Raw genomic sequence first — 20,292 nt, 5'->3', positions numbered from 1 at the left:
TAGAACACTCAAACTAATTATTAGATTATCAAAACATTTTGCAGCATTGCTCGTCAACTTGAATTTTTTACATAATTATTTTGATGGCCTGAAAATTATTTTCACCTCTGTATCTATACAGTCTAAATTTTTAGATATTTCAACAAAATTCTTTTCGTTAGTATACCGTAGATGCTCATAAAAATTACAATAAAAATTAAACATTCAAACTGCATGTAATTATTTGCATATAACAATTAATTTTTGTCAATTGAAAGTTCCTCTCGAAATCAATTTAAGAATTAAATTTGTATGTTAAGTTTTACCGTTTACTTCCAGAGAGATTCGCGAATACGTCTTAATTCGTTGAATCCTTACGAACTGTTAACGTTCCGTTATCGGAATGTTTGCCATATTTTCTCCGTCGATTTGTAGTGTGTTCGGTGAAAATCGCCATTTTCTCGAGCACGATGTGTGTGTGTGTGTGGCGGCTAACAGATTGTGGGTAGCTCAACTGATCTAAACGACCACACAGCAGGGCTACCGTACACGCAGGCTTTAGATGTCGATTTGTTTTCCGTATCTACCGTACGGCGCAAAACACAGCCGCGGGCCTTAATTAAGACGGACGAGCTTATGTTATCGCCGAGCCATTTACTTGAGCGGGCAAAATATCGCACTTTCAATACGCCGCCGTGGCGGCTGTGATTTATGATTATACAGTTTTTACATTATCGCGCGCGCGTGTATCCCCAGGTGAATTCTCGCGAATTCGCTTGGTCGTACTAACAATCGCGAACGGTGCCGTTTTTAATTAAGGCCTTGTTTGGACGTGACAATGTAAATGTGCCGGACGAAAAAATATGGCGGAAGTACGAATAATCGATGGTCCGCCGTCACAGGAAGAAGGACACTCGTAACCGTGCGATATCGTCGTAATCCTTCAACTTCTTTTGTCTCGTTAAGTACCCCATCCGTTTCTACTGATAAAATCGGACAGAGAAACTACTTAAAGGAATGATCTGAATATGGTAAAATATGTAAAAACTATATAACCATTACTATTTTCCGGGCGTAAAGATAACTCAGAAATTTAAAAAAATGGAGGAGAGGCAAATGGATGGCAAACTGTGTGTATCTTAGGTAACACGGCAAAACACTCGTATCGCAAATAAATTATGGGTGGGTTCGAAGAGACGCTATTAGCACTATTTGTGTCATTCTATCTTCATCATCGTATGACACAAATAGCGTTGATAGCGCGCTCCCCGAACGCAGCCTAAATGTGATCAAACAACAAAATAAGTTCACATCAGTAATTGAAGTCAAAGATCAAATAAACAAATTATAAAATAAATTACTAGTCACAGATAAAAGACACATATCTACCGTACGAAGTCAAGATATAAAGAGTGAATGAATTTAGAAATTCTTGGAGCTAACAACGGCACTTTCAGGACGGTCCGCGCGTTGCAGGGCTGATTAAAGGGATGCTGGATCGACGGCCGAACTTGATCGAAGTCGATAGTACAGACTTTTTTAAATTCCAAATTCGATAATAGTGACATCTTTCATTCATTTCTTATACTTATTATATATCGTTGTATCTCTCTCAAACGCATTCATCTGTCCTTATCTAACATACTGTAACGCCATCTCTTAGAAAGAGATCAACTAAAATACTGCTCGGTTTCATGGCTTCACTTCAATTTTATTCGCAGCATACGAACGAAATTTTTGGTGACTCTTTTCTCTTATACTAAAGCTCCTAGCTCATTTCTACAGGCATATAGTATTGTTCTTCGAGGTTTTCTATAGGCTGCTGGCTACTTATTTTAAACGGGTAAAATCTGAAACTCTTATATGTAGCACATATTGTGACGAGTTGCCTGCAGGAGCCGGTGACAAAACTACAATTTTTAATTTTCTTTCATTTTTCGTATTAAATTGTAACTGGCAGCCAGTGTTGTTGTCAATACTTTAATTGTGGAGAAGGACTTTTTAATCCGTAAGTGCAATTCAGAGAAACGAGTCAAGAAAAATTAATCATACTTCATTGGTAAAACAGGTCACTCCAGCATCCCCTTAAACCCTTTCAGTGAAACCCATTTTGGCGTTGAAGGACAAGTAGTGCCAGTAATGCGCCATCATTTAGGCGAGCCATCAGAGCCGCGTCGTAATCGCAACATATTTCAGTCGGCGTTTCCTGCGCTTCGCTCGATATGATTGCGCATTGTTCGAGCTCGCACGACGACGCTTTGAACTGACAAGTGCACAACCAACCGCCACAATCATCGCCAACAATCGCAGTAGGTTGCACCGATGTGTGGGCAGACAATTATGAGCGCACCTTAATTAAGGAGCCGTTACCGCACAAAGCCATCCCGGTCATATCCAGGACGCATCGCGACGATGATACTCCAGTCGACTCTGAATCCGCTTGATTCTCAACGGATCCCGGTATTCAAAACTGTCACGCGCTGATTGAGAGAGGTATTCTTCCTTCATTAATCTCGCGATTACCTCGCGTGATTTATTACTTTAAGTAGATAAGTGGTCACTGAGAGAAATGATTTTATTATAGGAACAAATCAAGGGAAAACAAATGTGATATTTATTTTAAAAACGATCGATTAGTTAATATCGCAAATTAATTATTTCTCATTCAATGTAACAAATAATCAATAGTATCGCTTGTAAATAAGAGGCTCATATACATATATAGAAGTCGTAGATGGGCGCAGGGTCTCAAAACGTAAGAAATTGATCGATTCTTATAGTCAAGTATTCTCCCTATATTTGACTGTGGTTGATCAGTTTCCTACAACTTAAGACTCCACGATCATCTACGATTTCTATTGTAAACGAGCCTAAAGTCTATACAAAAGATAGACTTTAATTCTATATAGTTTGCTTCTGTTACTAGTAATTGGTTAGTATAAAAAACTAGCAGCAATTACAACAAACCAAGTTTGTTGTCACATATTTACCGGTCCCTTATTAAGTTAACAAAATCCTTTCTCTCAGTGGGGGTGCAAAACACTTCAACAAATTTTTATTTTTATAATTACTTTTTTAAATGGTATGTATAAACACTGAGAAAAATGGTCTGGTTGAATTAAATAGTAATTCTAGTGGAAAATAAAAGAATCAGAATTTTCTGATTAAGTCTACTAGAATTCTGATTGATATAATTATTCTGGAAAAATAAGAATTCTAGTATATTTTACCAAAAATATTATATCAACCAGAATTCCGGTTATCTCAACTAGAATTCTAATAAATTTAAAGAAAATTCTGATTCGTTCATTTTCACACACACAATCAGAAATTTTTTTCAGTAAAGTTAAATTTACATTATTTATATCTTTACGAGATAGAAACTATAAAAATAATGAACTTTAAGACTTCTGGATATAGTATTTTTTTCCTTTTCCAAAACAAGATTTTGAAGACAACTGTTAATCTTTAAATAGGTATTTTTATTTTTATAGTTGTATTTTTTAATATATGTACAGCGTTAAATTTACATTATTTATACCCTTATGAGCTGGATAAATTTTAAAATAATGAACTTTAAAACTTCTTAATAGTATTTTTTATTTGCCTTCACAAGACCAAGGTTTCTAAGATAATTATGCGTAACTGCTGTCGCCACTTATCTACTTAAAAATTAAAACAGCATTTTTCAGGAAAGAAAGGAGAGAAATAGAGATGTCTTCGCGGAGCAAGATTTTCGAAATAAATATGCATGTTTCGAGCAGGATAGCGATCATGTAATTTTTTCCCTAGGAAATGTGAGAAGTGAAAATTTTGTGTATATGTATGTGTGTATATGTACGACATACATAAAAATTTTCACTTTTCACGGTTCCGCTCTAGCAAAAAAGTTACATGATCGGTACCCAGATTTAAAAAAGATGATCGGACGAACCATTTGATCGATCAATAATTGTCGTGTAATAAAACCTGACGGTAAGCGCGCCATAAATCGGCAATAAACGATATTGAGCGCGATAAATTGGTTGTTACTTTTGTACTATCTCGTATTCGGAATATCGCTTTTTACCATCGGCGGAATGGATGGCGGAATAAATGTACGTATTTCGTGCGGACGTGGGAAGGGCTTTCGCGCTTTCTAATGCTGAAACGAAATGCGTGCGCGCTGCAACGCCTAGGTATTTTGTAACAAATGCACATATTTCGTGTGGAACGTGCGAGAGAGAGATAATCTATATGCTGAGGGGGGAGAGCAAATGTACGTGCATCTTTCTAGAGGATCGTGGTAGTCGGGCGATTGATAAATGATTTCGAGTGCGAAAGATAGAATGTTATATTGCCGAGGGAATATACCGCGTCATAAAATTATTTTATGGCGACTGTAACTCGCGAATTAGCTAGACGATCGATAAAAAAAGAAAAAGAAATTTCGCCGTTACTTCCGTCGCTGCTGAAGGATTATTTCTATCATAGGGGAAGGCTCGAAATGAAGGTGATTAACGGAAGCACAGGGTAAATTGACGGAAACTTCAAAAGACTACGGAAGTGGAACGTGAATTGATGAAGAATTAATGGAAGCAAAATGCAGTAACAGACGGGAATACGTTGATGAGCATCATCGCTCCCATCTGGCTTCGGTCCTCCGCCGATCCCTCGCTCGTCGCTTCATATCACTTTATAGTCCCGAGACGCCATTAAATCGTTACTTGGAATATATCCGGGGATTTATACTGTACCCAGAATCCCCCCGCTCGTCGGCGGGCCACTCAACCGATCTCGTTACAACCACCCTATCATACGTCCGCGCCATTTATCCCATCTCTACCTGCGCGTCGCTCGCACAAAAAGCGAAGTGGCGTCAACGCAGCGTTCAAGCTCGTCAAAAAGCTCACGCCGGCGAGCGGACGGACGGACGGACGGACCCTTCCCTCTTCTTTTCTGTTTTATTGTGTCGTTGTGAGCGGCGCGATAAATTCCCGCGGATTTACAGTTCCGTGGAAAAGCGCAAAACACCCGCCCGCGAATATTATTCACGGCACGCGGCCGTTATTCCGCCGTGTAACGTTCCCCCGTTTGCGGTTGTATCGTCAGCGAGAGAATTCAACGGCCGCAATCGAGTCGAGAAAATCGCCGCCGATCGCGGCGGTTACGTAATTCGTTAATACCTTCGCGTGAAGTCCGGCGGAACGTGGAATATGGCTTGTCGTATTTTTCCTTTTGTTACTTTTTTTTCCAGTGCGCGTGGGATGCTCGATGAGTGAACGACGATTTTATTTCCCCGCGACACAGCGTTCTTCCTTGCGATGAATCGCTATGGGGGGTTTGATATGAACTATTCTATCGTACGTTAGTCAAAGGCACGTGGAATTTTTTTGCGAGTTTGTAAAGAGATAGGTCGCGCTTCGATAGTTGTACATGTATTTTAATTCCTACCCTCAATATCTAAAAATTTAGTTATATCTCTGATAGAAATTTCACGCATTTTTTGTGCAATTACTGGACAGTTATATTAACTGTCAAAAGTAACTGAGAAGTAAAATTATTTAGGATCCCAATTTAGATTTAACGCATTGCCTGCAGTTACTGAATCCATTTACTGAACAAAAAAAGGACAATAAATGAACTACGCAGTATTTTAATAATAATCTATTAAACTATATTTTAATAATCTATCACTAATAATAATTTGTTAATATTAGACAATAACTGGGCATGTCTACATACATTGTACATATTTTTACCAGAAAATCTGCTTCAGCTACCGAAACTCTATCAAGTTCTTGTCTACTTCCTAGTTCCTACGCAGTACAATTAATAAGAATATAGTAATACTAATTAATAAGAATACAGTAATAGATAATAACTAAATGGGCGTCCAAGAAAACTGTATATATTTCTGGCAGGATAGATACGGATCTAAAATAATTTTAAAAATAAATTTTGTCGAACTATCAAAATATTTAGATAAGACAGTTAAAGTGATTGCTAAAATGTTAAAATTTTTGTAGCATTGCGCATCACGTTTAAATTTTCAACATAATTATATTTATATACATATATACATATATATATATACTTCTCTGTTAATTTTTTGTCTATATAATATGGGTCTCGAGTTTGCGGAAATATCTTGCAAGAAATAAATTACCGATCCTCCGTATTAAATTGAACCAATTTCATTTCGCGTCGTTCGTAATTAAGAACTTGATAGCATCGTGGTGTGATAACGATGATACTTTAGACGGTGCGGTAATAAAATTATTTTCAGATCTGTATCTACATAAACTTTTAGATGTTTTAGCAAAATCGTTCCTTCTGTGCATTAAAAAAATATAGATTTTTTTGAATTTTTAATGCTCGAAAATTATTTTATGTTTGATATATATATCAGCTTATAATTATTTATAAATAAAAATAACACATTTTTTAAGCATAAAATATAAATAAATTCAAACGTGAGTCAAAGTGACTCCCCATGCGACTTTCACATATAAAAGACCCATGGTGGTTTGTCCGTTAAAAAACGCGCACGTTGCGCGTTTCTCCGCAGTCGACAACGAAACGCGAAAAGCCGAGCACGCGGCAGTAATCTTTTCGTCGGCCGATCCACCCGCGCATCGTCGCCGGCTGTCGACAAGAGGAAGAGAAGGAAGAGAGAAAAGCAAAGGGGCGGGTTAACACCGCGGGATTCCCAGAAGAATTCCGAAGTCGCGAAAATCCCGGAGACCTTCGAGGAATGCATCTCCGTCGCTACATTGGGAACGTGACCTCACGACGCCGCCATAGAATTGTACGACAATGGCCGCCAGACGTTTCCGTTTTGCCGCTGCAGCCGACGGCGCGTACAAACATAGCTCTCCTTTGAAAACACGCGCACGGGTCGTCGGGCGGGACTTAGTGACGTCTCGGGACTCTCGGATCTGAATGATTTAGCCCGCCGCCTTACGTCTCGCGAAATCTAAACCCCATCCCTGCATCACCAGATCGGGTTTCTCATTTTATTCGCGGATCACGCGAGCTCGTCGGCTCGCTCGGTGAATTTCAAACGCCCAGCTGGAGTCTGCGCGATTATGGTTGTATTCGTCTGGTAACAAAACATGATCTAGGATCGCCATAACTGCGACGTGTTAAATCAAAACTCCAAATGTAACGGAAAGAGAAAATAATAAATTGCGAATATAAGATTTTATTTCTTTTCTGTCTCACTTCCGTAAGTCACTCGGTCGTGCATTTTTACGTTTAATTGTTTATTCTGACTTTCGTTGATTTTTTTATTTCATAATATGAGTAATGAGTAATAAATTATAAATTGCTATAACATTAGACGGCTACGAGCCAAAAATATAACGTTAGTGATGGTAATACCCAGACAGCACAGTAACGTTTTAAAAATGTATTTAAAACGTACATGTTGGACGTTTTGGACATATTAAAAACATCCAGATTAGATCCATGAATATTTTAAAAACATTTCAAAAACATCCAGTGTTACCATTTTGGACTTTTTAAAAACGTCTATTTTAGGACGCAATGGACTAAACTGGATCAAATTAATACATTAAACAAATTTTAGACCACAATCAAAACAAAATGATTCTTATATGAGTATTATTATTGATTAATATCTCATTCCATAATACACATCATAAAATTATAATAAAAAAAAACGTTTTTCCTTGAATTCGGGAACTAATTTCATAATGCTTTGAAGCGGTCACCCATCCGATTATAGACCGCCTCCACTATATTTGACTTCTGAAATCGTATGGAAACCGCTACACTTCGATGATCCACGAATACCTATATAATCATAGATGTATAATTACGATACATCTGTTCAATATGGTCCTAATAGAAATTTGTGCAGTTCAACTGAACATCCAGTCAGTTACTGTCTAATATTTAATCTTATTACGACTATTTTCAGCTTAGGAAATCATATACGCTGTACTTTCACAGTACCAGTTATCATGTACAGTAACAATATAGTAGCGGTATTTTGTGAGGATATCGTGGGATATCGCACGCTTGGTTATCTGGGTAGATTTTTCGTCGTTGAAAATTTTCATCACAGCACAGATATTCTAGAGACGTCCATGGGACGTTCAAAAGATGTCCGTATATACTAACAAAAGTGAAATTCCTCGTGCGGTCTTAAAAAAATTTTCACTTGTCAAATCAGCGAAAGCAACACGTCGCGAGCAGATTTAGAAAATTTTTTTGTATGAGATGAATATTTTTTAAATGTCCAAATGTGAACATACTTTGTACGTTGAATAACGTACGTTTTTAAAACATTCGTACTAAGTCCATGGACGTTTGGACCAGATTGAAACCAAGTCTGGATATCCAATGGATGTCGTGTGCTGTCTGGGTAAGAATATAAATATATTTAACGCACGTTTAGCATATAATTAATCGCAATAAATAAAAACAAAATAATAAATGAAAAATATAAAAAAAATTTTTATTTTTTTATTTCAATTATATGATTAATCGTTGGGAAATTCGTTATTAGTTAAAAAGATTGAAATCGTTACGATTAGTATTTTCGTATGATAATCTATACCTCAGGGGACATTATCCATGTGTACCGAAAGAGACAACCGAGTGCCGCTACGATCCGCCTGGATCTGACGTTCAGCTAAATCGAACTTGCGGAACGTATTTGCATAGAACAAGTAGCCGTTGCTCCCTTCTCTTCTCCCGCCTTCTTGATTCACTGTCGTGAAGAGGTTTATAGTGTACGTATAAAACGCAGAACGTCTACTAGAATGTAATTTGGAAATACCAGCGAATTTTTGGTTTATGAATTTTTTGAAGGAATGAATTTTGTCAAAATATGGCAAGTATTTTTTAAATATATTTTATCAATGTTACAATTGTACGCAAAGATATAATAAAAGAAGCGTATAAGTGGCTTAGTATAACATTAATGGATTATAGTGTGGTATAAATAATTCAATATGCATTAGGAGAGGAAAAATAGTTGCAATTACAACAATTTAACTATAATTTATAGTCAGTTTTAATGACAATATATTTTTGGTAGGCGATATTAAGTGAAATATTTTTTGTTAAAGAGCTATAATTATATTCGTATATTGTATTAGGTGATGCACTCACATAAACGGTCTTGTTTCCAATTTTATAATAATATAATTATAATAAATATTATAATTATATTATTATATTAACATTACAGTAATTATGAAATAGAACTCCTAACAATAATTATTTTACTTGTATCAATAATTATTTTACTCCTGACAGTAACTATTTTACATGCAATTTAGTTAAATACAAAACTCTTTTTTATCAACTTAGTGTAGTAATACAAAAATCATGATAGAATTGGAGTACGTTTATTGCGTCTTCGAAACGTGGTTCTTAATCAAGCGCATAATTAATTGTATTTTATGAATGGACCACAGTCGTTATATCAGATGACGATGTCTACATTGTTGAGACTGCATTACAGTCGGGATGACTATTCTGTTTAGTTGGAAACGAAATTCCACAGAGGATGGATAGTGGAATGATTTCTGTTAATCACACTTGTGGTCTACTCGGCGTTGATTCGGTGGCAGCACACCGTCGGCTGACCGACTGCTGTGTATGTGTGCGTCTATGTGCGTATATTCGCGCGTGTGTGTGTGAGTGTGTATACGTTTCTGTTATGTTATTCTCGCATAAACTCGTCCTGAAGGTACGGTCGTCTTGGGGCGGACCGAGCGAGGCCCCGAGTCCGACGTCCGCGCTCGCGAATCGAACTTGCAAATCGAATTTGCATGGAACAAATAGTTACGATTCCCGACCACGACTCCGTCGGTCCAGACGACCGGCTCTCTCTCAACCGCATTTCCGTTCCTCTCTTCGCGTCGCGTATTTCCGCCATGCGACATTTCGTGTTTCCCCGCTGAGACCCGCGGCGGGATTGCGGAGAGTTTGCCATCACACGCACGCACACGCACGTTTACGTTGCCGCGGAGAGTTCCACGATTGTTACTTTTAGAATTGTTTCACCACCGTTAGAGGAGTACCGTGATTGCGACGCGGACATCAAACGAGCTACATCAACGTGTGTATCCTACAAATTATATGACGGATGCATTTGGACAACTCATCGACGGGAAACTTTCATTCCTGTCTTGCGGACGTTTGAAATTATGATTTGTGCGACGCGACGGTGTAAATTGTGTTACGCTGTTGTGTGTGGCTCGAGGTTTATCCCTTAATCAACAATTCCTTCGTTTCAAATATTTCTTGTTAATGATTTATTGCAGCTTAACACTAGAAGTACATTGTTAAATTATTATAAGGTCAAATTAACTTAACCCTTACCGTACTAATATGGGTAACTATAGTGACCGAGCGATTCCTGTTCGTGCAAGTTTCTTTGAGTCTTTCGGTAATTATAAATTATACTACATTTTATTATTTTCCAAAATAAAGAGTTAACATTTATTCTAGAAAGTTGAAAGTATGTTGGTGAATTAAAAAAAATTTTTTCAATTATTTTGAAGAGGTGAAAAAAACGAAGACAATCTAGTGACCCTTGATGGTATGGATGAGGCACCAAATTGTAGATGGTATGGTAAGGGTTAATGTGAGTTGTCACTGCTCCTATTCAATAATATCGTTATTTTTTACTGAAACAATGGTTATATTTGACACTATACAGTATCAATTTAACATTATATAGTGTCAAATTTAATTATCATTTTAGCTAAAAATAACGATATATTTAGTAGGAGCAGTGGCGACTCGCATCAAGTTAACTTGACCCTATAAAATTTAACAGTGTACCAAGCGGTCATTATATTGATTATTATCTCTATTTTTAAAAATTAATATTACATTTCTTAAAAGATGAGATTCTAAAGATTAATTATGTCCTTTATAAGAAATTTTTCATCATTTTTTATAGTAATTTATTTGCTCGGTCTTTTTAACGAATAAAAATTGTTGATACTTCTAGTGTTAAAAATATACTGAGCGCTTTACGAAAATACGTAAGGTGAAGGTAGCAGTTGGTAGACATTTACGACTTTAAATAAATTTGTTATTAAATTTTTATAGACAACGAATTTATTTAGAGCCGTTCACATCATTAAAGGCTTAATATCAAAAATTTTTGTTATTTTGTCCAATAGTTGGATCATTCACACTGACTGTCCACTAACTGGTATATTTACCTTAGCTTATCTTTTATATATATATATATATATAGGTTAATTTTTTATTAATATAGCTGCAGAATGAAATATCGCATTTTGCAATATATTTTTAAGAATCTTATTTTAAATATTAATAGAATTAAAGTAAGGACAAAATTTTATTATTTCCCTTCTCATTAACCGTTTCCTGTTATTTATTATTTCCTTTTTGAGTGCCAATTTCCAATAATATAATATTCACCCGCGGAAAGGAAAAAACGATTCTCCAGAGGATCCTATGAATACCATAAGAGATACAAAAGACATATTTTTGCCGGATCGATAACGCACGCGGTATGAATGATAAATGCTTATCCCCGGGGACGGCGGCACTCTTCTGAGCCGAAAAGTTTAGGACCAATTTTATCCCCATTCGGTGCAGACGGTCCCGTCACGTTCCGCACGGCGGCCCGGCCGCGTAAAAGGGCGGCGTTAAAAATTCATTATCTCGCCGCGTGCACCGAGCTCGAGTCAACGAGCGCGGGCGAGAAAAAATTCTTTTTCACTGGACGGAACGCGCATAATTTTGTAGCCACGCCGCGCGGATTTGTAGTAATAAGGAGTAAGGAATGCATTTCCCGTTCCGCACAACCATAACGGCGCGCGGAGTTCGCCGCTTCTCCGATTCGCAAGAAGACAATTTAACTCGCGATGAAGAGCCTTAAAAATTCCACGAGCGGGATTACTCTCGCCTCGGAAAACCGGATAAAGCCCGCGCCACCGTGTGTGGATGATACGGACATTGGGGGAAACTTTCGAGCTACTTTTGGGCTTCCACTGAACTGCAATTCTGCCCACGATTGAGAGCGCAAGATTGCGAGGCGACAGGATAATATTGACAATAAGCAATTCGGATAAGTTATTCCACTATTTGTTCTCGAATTTACTCAGTGAATCAAAGGTACATTTCACTTGGCGTTCGCAATGCTCGCCAGTATCATTTTATCCTTGTTTAACATTTGATAAACAATGATGAGATGATCTCGCGAGCATTGCGAACGCCAAGAGAAACATACTCAAGTTGAATTTAACACAGGAAGAAATAGATATTGGATGGTTCAACAAAACTCTACAGCTTCCTATGCAAGTTTAACATCTATAACTAAGAAGATTTTTGGTGGTTCAATAAAGAAATTATGTCTATAAGCAATGATTAGTATGCTAATTCAGGTAATTCTTTGCTACAATAAAAATTGCTAATATAACCCAAACAACACAAAGTCTAAAATTGTGACATAAGACGTCTTTAAGTCGTCTTTTTAGACGCAAGAAATGTCTTATGATTCAATTTTAGACACTTTTTCTTGTCTCGGAACAAGTTTTTTTTCGTTACAACAAAATTACGCACCATCTTACCTACTCTGTAAAAGTGAATCAGTGTATTATTACTTGACCTCAGTGCTACACTTATAACTAATGTAATCATCAGCGAATATTTACTGTTTTTCAATAATAATACACAGATTCATTTTTAGAAGTTATGGTTTTCTACAGAAATTGAATCTACAGAAAATCATAACTTCTAAAAATGAATCAGTGTATTATTACTGAAAAATGGTAAATATTCATTGATATTACAGTTATAAGTGCAGCACTGAATACACTGATTCACTTTTACAGAGTAGCATGTTTTGTTAAAAATTTTTTAATCTACATATTATATTGATTTTCACAGAAAATTATTCTTGCTGTATTAACAAATTTATTGCTGTGCTGTTACAATAAATATTGCCTACAATCTCTAATTTTATTCGGTACAATTCTGCTATTTTCACAGAAAATTGGCTGCTCGTATATTCCGGTTGTAAATTTGCTGAATCAGTGAAGATTTCAGTTATTCGAACAAAATTTTTTTCCGTGGAAACACGTTATTCCGAGCGTAATGAACAATTATACGCAAAAATATTACGATTTCTCAAACCAAGTATACCCGTTCTTTAATAGGGGAGAGATCCTTGCATGAAAAGCGAGAGAAAAAAACGATCGTGGATAATTAGTTGGGATTGACCTTCTGAACCCCTTGCAGTGAGGCTAATGGTTTCATCGTGCGTCGTCATTAGAAAGCCATCCTCAGGGGAACAGTAACCTCCCGGTTGTACCGAGGGAAAGACCGACGTGGAGTGAAAAAGGGTGGCTCGCGAGGAATCTCGCGTGATACAACTCTGCGGCTTCGGCGAGACAAGGGTCCTCAAAGGCTCGTCTCTCGACTATCACGACTCTCCCTTAACAGCGGGTTGTCCGAGGTGAAGAGTGTGGTCGGTCGGGTCGACGAGCTTCTTGTCTTTTCGTCGTTAGAGTGCACTTCCGGTCGCCTCGCGGCATGCAAATATTGACTACCGCCCTTTCCCGCATTTCTCCTCGTTCTGCCCGTTTTCTCCCTCGCAGTCCGTTGGACCCTTTTCTGAGTCCTGTCACTGGCTTGTTTTTTCTGCCTTATTATTTTCACCAATGCTTCACCGACGACGATACGACGACAGTGACGACGGAGACCACTCCGAGAGCGAAAACCCACGGTTGAAATTGCATTTCAGAAATGCAACTACGACTGCCAGTTTTGTGCGAAAAATATCATTTTCATTCGGAGGACGATATTACCTGCATTTACGTAATGCAATATTTTCGTTACGTCGCTTTTTCCCTTTCAAGGCGCACTTGTGAAATAAATAAATTGCTTTGAACTGCCTTCCGCTATCTTCTCGTAGACTTTTTAGTGTCCAGTTTGCTCTTGAAATAAATTTTTGTGATATTAAATTTAGAACCTTACGATATGTTGCGAGAAAATTTATTGTTCCTTAGGAGGTTTGTATCTCGTTATTTATTATATACTGCAAATAATTATTCCCGGTGCGTTTGTTTACACAAAACACGACATAATCAGTAATATTATTAGCGAGAGAGCTAAAATTATCTTTAATTTTAGGCTTGTATACCTCTATAAATTTATCTTTGTCAAACTTTTGGATTAAATTGCATATATGTATATAAAAATTATTGATTCAAAAGTTACATATATTGCTACTCAACAATGCAATTATTATTTTCCCGAATAGCACGAAATTTTTATTCATACGTTCCCGCTTCGGGCCGTGTAAAAAAATATAAGGTAGAAGTCTCTGTAGTTTCGTAGAACAAATGTAAATTACGAATTGTACGTCGTCATCTCGCAACGGGACTGTACAATTTCATCGCAATGAAACGTATTTCAAGGATCAAGCCTCTCGGGGGTTCTCCAGCGTTCCTGGCGAATGCACTGGCCGCAGCATCGCAGCAGGAATTTACGTCGATCCGTTGAAGAGCGATCTCGCCAGCATCCACCTGATCCGACCCTATACGTCAACGTGTCGCGCGCACACGAAGACAGCCCATAAACCCGCCTTTCCGATGCTCCTCGAATTCGCGTTTCCTCGTTGCAGCGTTAGAGTTACCTTTGTGCGAGCCACCAAGGGGACCGAGCCATGTGCCAAGGAATAAATAGAGTCCTGCGAGGCGCACAATGGGATAGAGACTGCGTAACGAGGAGAAAATCGTGCGGAGAGGGTGAATTGGAGGATTCCTCGTCACTTGGATGGAACGTTGTTATCGCCTCTGCATTCTTGCTCGTGTTTCCTCGCACACAAGTCTCTGTCAACCTTTGCAGCGACGCGAGAAAAATAACGTATAAACCGCGCGCGTATCCAATCTGCCGGCAAATCCGCGCACGCTCCTCATCGGGGAAAAGAGGGTGAGAAAAGGGAAAGACGAGATCGATGAGAAGCGGTGTTCGCGACGAGGAAGGTAACGGCTTGCCTGGATGGAACCGGAAAAATCAACCCCTACGCAACGATACCTCGACAACGCAGTGTGAGTTGACCATTTCTTACTGCGTTATTACCGTCGCGAACATACATCCTGGCGTTACGGCGCGAAGCGCTTGGCAGATTTTTCAGCTGGAACGTTCGACGGCGAGTTTAACGATCAACCGCTACAAAGATTAACTACAAGGAGACAGATAAGGGAGCGCTGTTTATTCTACACGAAAAGAACGGTTTTCCTGAAGTATCTAAAAGATAGATAGTCTGAAAATTTTTGGACCAGCAACAACTATGTAGGATGCTCAAGCTGGTTGTTGTAGAAAGTCAAAACTTTTAGCAGCATTATTTATCATGCTTGAACGTCCTACATAGTTATTTTGATAATTTGAAAGTTATTTTCAGATTTATGTCTACTTAAATTTTTTAATATTTCAGAAAAACTGTTCTTTTGTGTACACTTTTTTCAGAATTGTACCATTTATTAAGATCAAAGATTGAATTTTCAGATTTGTTTCAAATACATATGAGCCTGATGTAATCTGAAATTAAATTGAAATAATCAAAACGTTTAAATGCAATAAGTTGAACTCGTGTAGAAAATTAATATATATAGATGTTATCCGCGTAGATGATGCCCAATATTAATTTCTTGAACCGGTACACGAACTTCTCTCATTATACCGTCGGATAAGACACGACGTTATCTATGTCGATTAATTTCTATGGTCTCTCTTCGCGTGTTTCCTTATTAAAGATACTGCTAAGCTGGCAAACAGATTTAATCAACCTCAGCGTGCGCGAATCGAGCTTAAAGCGAATGCGCGTAAATTTCCGATGGTCGTCGACGTTGTTGTCACTAGACGAGTTTCGTCCGCGTTGAAACTGCCGTTCCCACGGACACGGAAGTATTGCCAGTGCGAAAGTACGGGAGCTCCTCCGCAACAATCTTCCCGTTGCGAAGGAAGTACGGGATAGGGTTGTTATCTCGCCTCTTAATCCGGTCGGCAACTCCGCGAGAGAGCGGTCGTTGTAGCGCTCTAGGGTGAGCGGTGTCGTCGCCGGAAACGGCAACTTTAATGTATTCGAGAAGGGTCAAACTTCGGTTGCTACTTCACCAACCGCGTGTTTCTCTCTCTCCCCCCCCCCCCCTCCCCCTCTCTCTTTCCCCCTACAAAGACTTCCGTGTCCCTTCATTACGTCAGCAGGCCCGACCCAATTTCGCGGCGTCTGAACTTTCGTCTCCGAATCCCGAAACTTTGGCCGAGAGACTCCCGTGAAGGAAGTTTCGAGAGGAAACGAAACACTTGCAGCTCTCGAAAATAGCGAGTACTTAGACGTGCGTCTAAGTGAAGAAGACCTCAACGATCTCTGTCTACAATTACATAGTACGTTTATTTTCTTATCTATGTGTGTCTCTCTCTCTCTCTCTCTTATTTTAAATAGAAGCATGAAAGCCAAGCTGGATCTAAATATTTAATAATATTTATACGACGATTGTTAATAATAAAAGTAACAGACGTTTCAACTTTAAATCTTGATAATGGTATAATGTAATTACAGAATGGAATTGAAATTTAAACAATTACACGTTTCAAGCGTTATGCAGATGTACGTAAATAGATGTAAAATGAAAAATACTTCTGAATAAAAATGTCGTAATTGTTATAGTATTCAGCAACAAAAGCTCTCTTCAATATTGATGGTCGTGACAGTCCCTTGTTCCCAAATTATAAAATATTTAAAACAGTTAACGGTTAAACGTTTTATAATTCGGATACAAGACCGTCACGATCATTAATATCGAAAAGAGGTTTTTGCGACATTTTATTCAAAAATTTTTTTCGTTTTATATCTATTTATATATTTCTACGTGACACTTGAAACATATTTGTTTAAATTTCAACACTATTTTGTAATTATTTTATATCGTTCTCAAGACACAGAAAATGAACTAATTAAGGTTGAAACGTCTATTATTTGTAATACTGATAATTGTTATGTAAACATTATTAAGGACTTAGATTCAACTCAGCTTTTATGTGTTCCTATTTACTACTTTATGTGCTTAATCTCTACTACTTGTTATTTAATAATATTAATATGATTGTCACAAAAGATATCTTCCAGTGTGCAATATAGGAACAAAAAGTAACAAAGCTTTTTAAAATTTAGACGAATAAGTTTGAGAAGGATTGCAATTTTTAATTTACAATTTTAAATCATGAAGCGTTAGTTCCTCGACCGTAGTATCATAGATAAATTCAGATCCAGAGTGCTAACTTTCGCAGTTGTGGGTAGTTCGCAGGTTTACATGAGGTTCGCCCCGGGCTCGAAAGTATTATCTCGAACTTCAAAAGGATATTCGAGTTGGCGAGGAAGTACTGAAAAGTGTTGTGGAAAATGTAACATGTATTATTACGTACACTGTTAAATTTTATAGGGTCAAATTAACTTAATGTGAGTCGCCACTGCTCCTACTCAATAATATCGTTATTTTTTACTAAAACAACGGTTATATTTGACACTATACAGTATCAATTTAACATTATATAGTATCAAATTTAATTATCATTTTAGTTCAAAATAACGACATATTTAGCTTACAATATTTTTAAACCTAAAATTATTCTCTATTATTTTAGAGCGACACGATATTCACAAAATGACTAATGTACACATATTAAATGTGTATGTATTTTTAATAATTATATACGTGATTTAATTTAATTACATTTTTTTTGCATAAAATGTACTCTTGACGTATTATTTATGATTTTTTTTCTCGCTAGTAGTGATGAATCGCTGCCTTTCTGTTCAAGATTTCACTGCATAAGTTAGCGGAAAATAGAGTAAGGCATATAGAATCACTTTAAATCACTTTAGAAGTGACCTATGTATCATATAACGGTAATTACATATGATGCCTTTGCAGTCTGTGGTAACCGTGAAGTCGAGTTAATATACATAGATATATGTATGTATGAACGTATCTAGTAAGGGAATACGAGGGTAGTACGAGTACAGCACGGTAGCGCCTAATTCAAACGACCGCCGTGGGCGCATGTGTGTAATATCGTCCCGGAAGAGTCTAAGTGGCAAGTTCCGAGGAGCTGGACCCCCGTGAATTTAATTTATAATTTCGCCACGAAATTTCGCACTGGCGAGCAATAAAAAGCGCATTAGAGGGTCCCGTCGCGCGAACGCCCGGGACTGGAAAGTGGATTACCGGTTAGGCTATGCGGCTGTGAGAAGAGGGAAGAGAGTGAATTAATTAAAGGCTGTTCGAACTTTGGTCTTAGTCCGGGACGCATCCACAAGGATGGTTCTCCGAGCATTATCGCCTCGGCTTCAAACTTGGGACACTTAATAGCATCGTCGTAATATCATAAATGCACTTTTACTTTAGCACGAACGCGCAGATACCAAGTCACTTCGCCTTTGTGAACGGTTAAATTGAATACTATTGAAGAATCGATCGATCGTCGCCCGATTATATTCAATTTTTATTCCAAAGGATTCCAGATGGAAGCGATAGCAATCTGTGGAATTCCAATTTGTTCGTATTTATTTTAAGATACAATAAAAAAATTCAGTAACTAAAACAAGAAGAAAACGTATTCAATTTTAATCTAATTTTGAATAAGATTTACAGTAAATCTTGCTACTACGTTGAATAGCTTCGATTCCAAAAAAGAGCCGCCAGCTCTCGACTTCTACAGAAAGTCATAGTTGTATCATAAGGAAAGTTGCGCTCAGACTTCTTTCGGAAGGAAAACTCGTGCCGAGATTAAAATGTGCATCAAAGTTCAGGGAGGAAGAGATTAAAGCACTTCCCAAACTCGACCGAGTAATTTCGTCCAATGAGCTGGCGCCATGCAAAATTATACGAATCTTCTAATAACATCGCTTTAAGACGACTGCAATAAGCCAGCGTAACGGGAACTCTATTCAGAACTCCTGAGTACTATAGTTGGGGTGCTAACTTCACATACCCGAATCTTCTAATAACATCGCTTTAAGACGACTGCAATAAGCCAGCATCTAAAATGCTGACTTATTTTAAATAATACAAATAGGTATTAAAGTTACATTTTGCATCAAGATCATTCTGTTTGTAAACATAAAGGAGAGTGGATATATAGACTTAGTTGATTTGAATTAAATCTCTTTTAGCGCAATCTTAATTTGAATTTCTGATTAGGATAGATATTTAAGGAAAACAATTCTTGATTGTGTTTTTTCCTGAAAGCATGTCGTCTTTGACTTTATGCAGATACTTTTCAGGTTTGATTTTATGAAACGTCCTGTGTATTCCATTCAGAAAAATAGATTTTATTAGAATTCATGTACATTATAATTTCCCCATAGATACTCACACACACACACACACACACACACAAAGAGTAAATTAAAAATTCCATCCGTAAGACGATTAATATTCGTCGGCGATAAAGCGTTCTATATATCAAAATATACGGTAAAGCCTTCAACGACATTGAAGTTTTATCAATTAATAGCCTCTTATCCGTTTAACGAGTGAGTCGTCAACCGGAGCGAAGGACGTTTCAATATTCAGTTGAATATAGTGCGATAAAAAAAATTCTCGTCCTTTCTATCTCTCGTTATCACATGAAATACAGTCGAGTTTTTCTTGAAATATAGTCTCTGGATTTAATCAACTTATATCGTTTTTAATATCCAAATCTGTTCGAGGTACTATCGCGTACGTATTAAACTTCGGCAATACGCTCCGCTTTTTTATTTCTTTAATATTTTTTTAAAAGTTAAATTATTAATATAAACGGATGATTAGGATTTACACTGTAAATCCCGAAATATAATCTCGGTTTCAGAAAATCTATATCGCTTTTAATATCCAAATCTGTTCGAGCTGTTATTGCAAACGAATCAAATCTTGGCGATATGGTTCGCCTTCTTATTTATTTAATATTCTTAATACAAAATTAAATTTGTTAATATAGATGGATGGCTGTCTCGAGTTAAATACGATTATCATATAATAGTAAAAATAAAATTAAAGATTATAAATATACATATATATATATATAATCTTTAAAAGTATGAAAAATAACAATGCCTTTTCATCGATTGAAAAGGCATTGTTATTTTTCATACTTTCGCACTCAAGCAACACATGGATGTCTCTATCTCGCTCTCTCTCGAGACAGTGTAACTCCCACAAGAATCAGGGTCATCATAGATTACAATTATCCGAAAATGGTCAGGCGGAGGGAAAAGGGCGGGGCAGCAAGGCTGTAGAAACTCTCCTGCAGTTACGATCG

Source organism: Trachymyrmex cornetzi, unplaced genomic scaffold (genome assembly GCF_001594075.2).
Source record: "Trachymyrmex cornetzi isolate Tcor2-1 unplaced genomic scaffold, Tcor1.1 scaffold5, whole genome shotgun sequence".
In the NCBI taxonomy this organism is placed as follows: Eukaryota; Metazoa; Arthropoda; class Insecta; order Hymenoptera; family Formicidae; genus Trachymyrmex; species Trachymyrmex cornetzi.
This window is presented reverse-complemented; position numbering follows the sequence as displayed.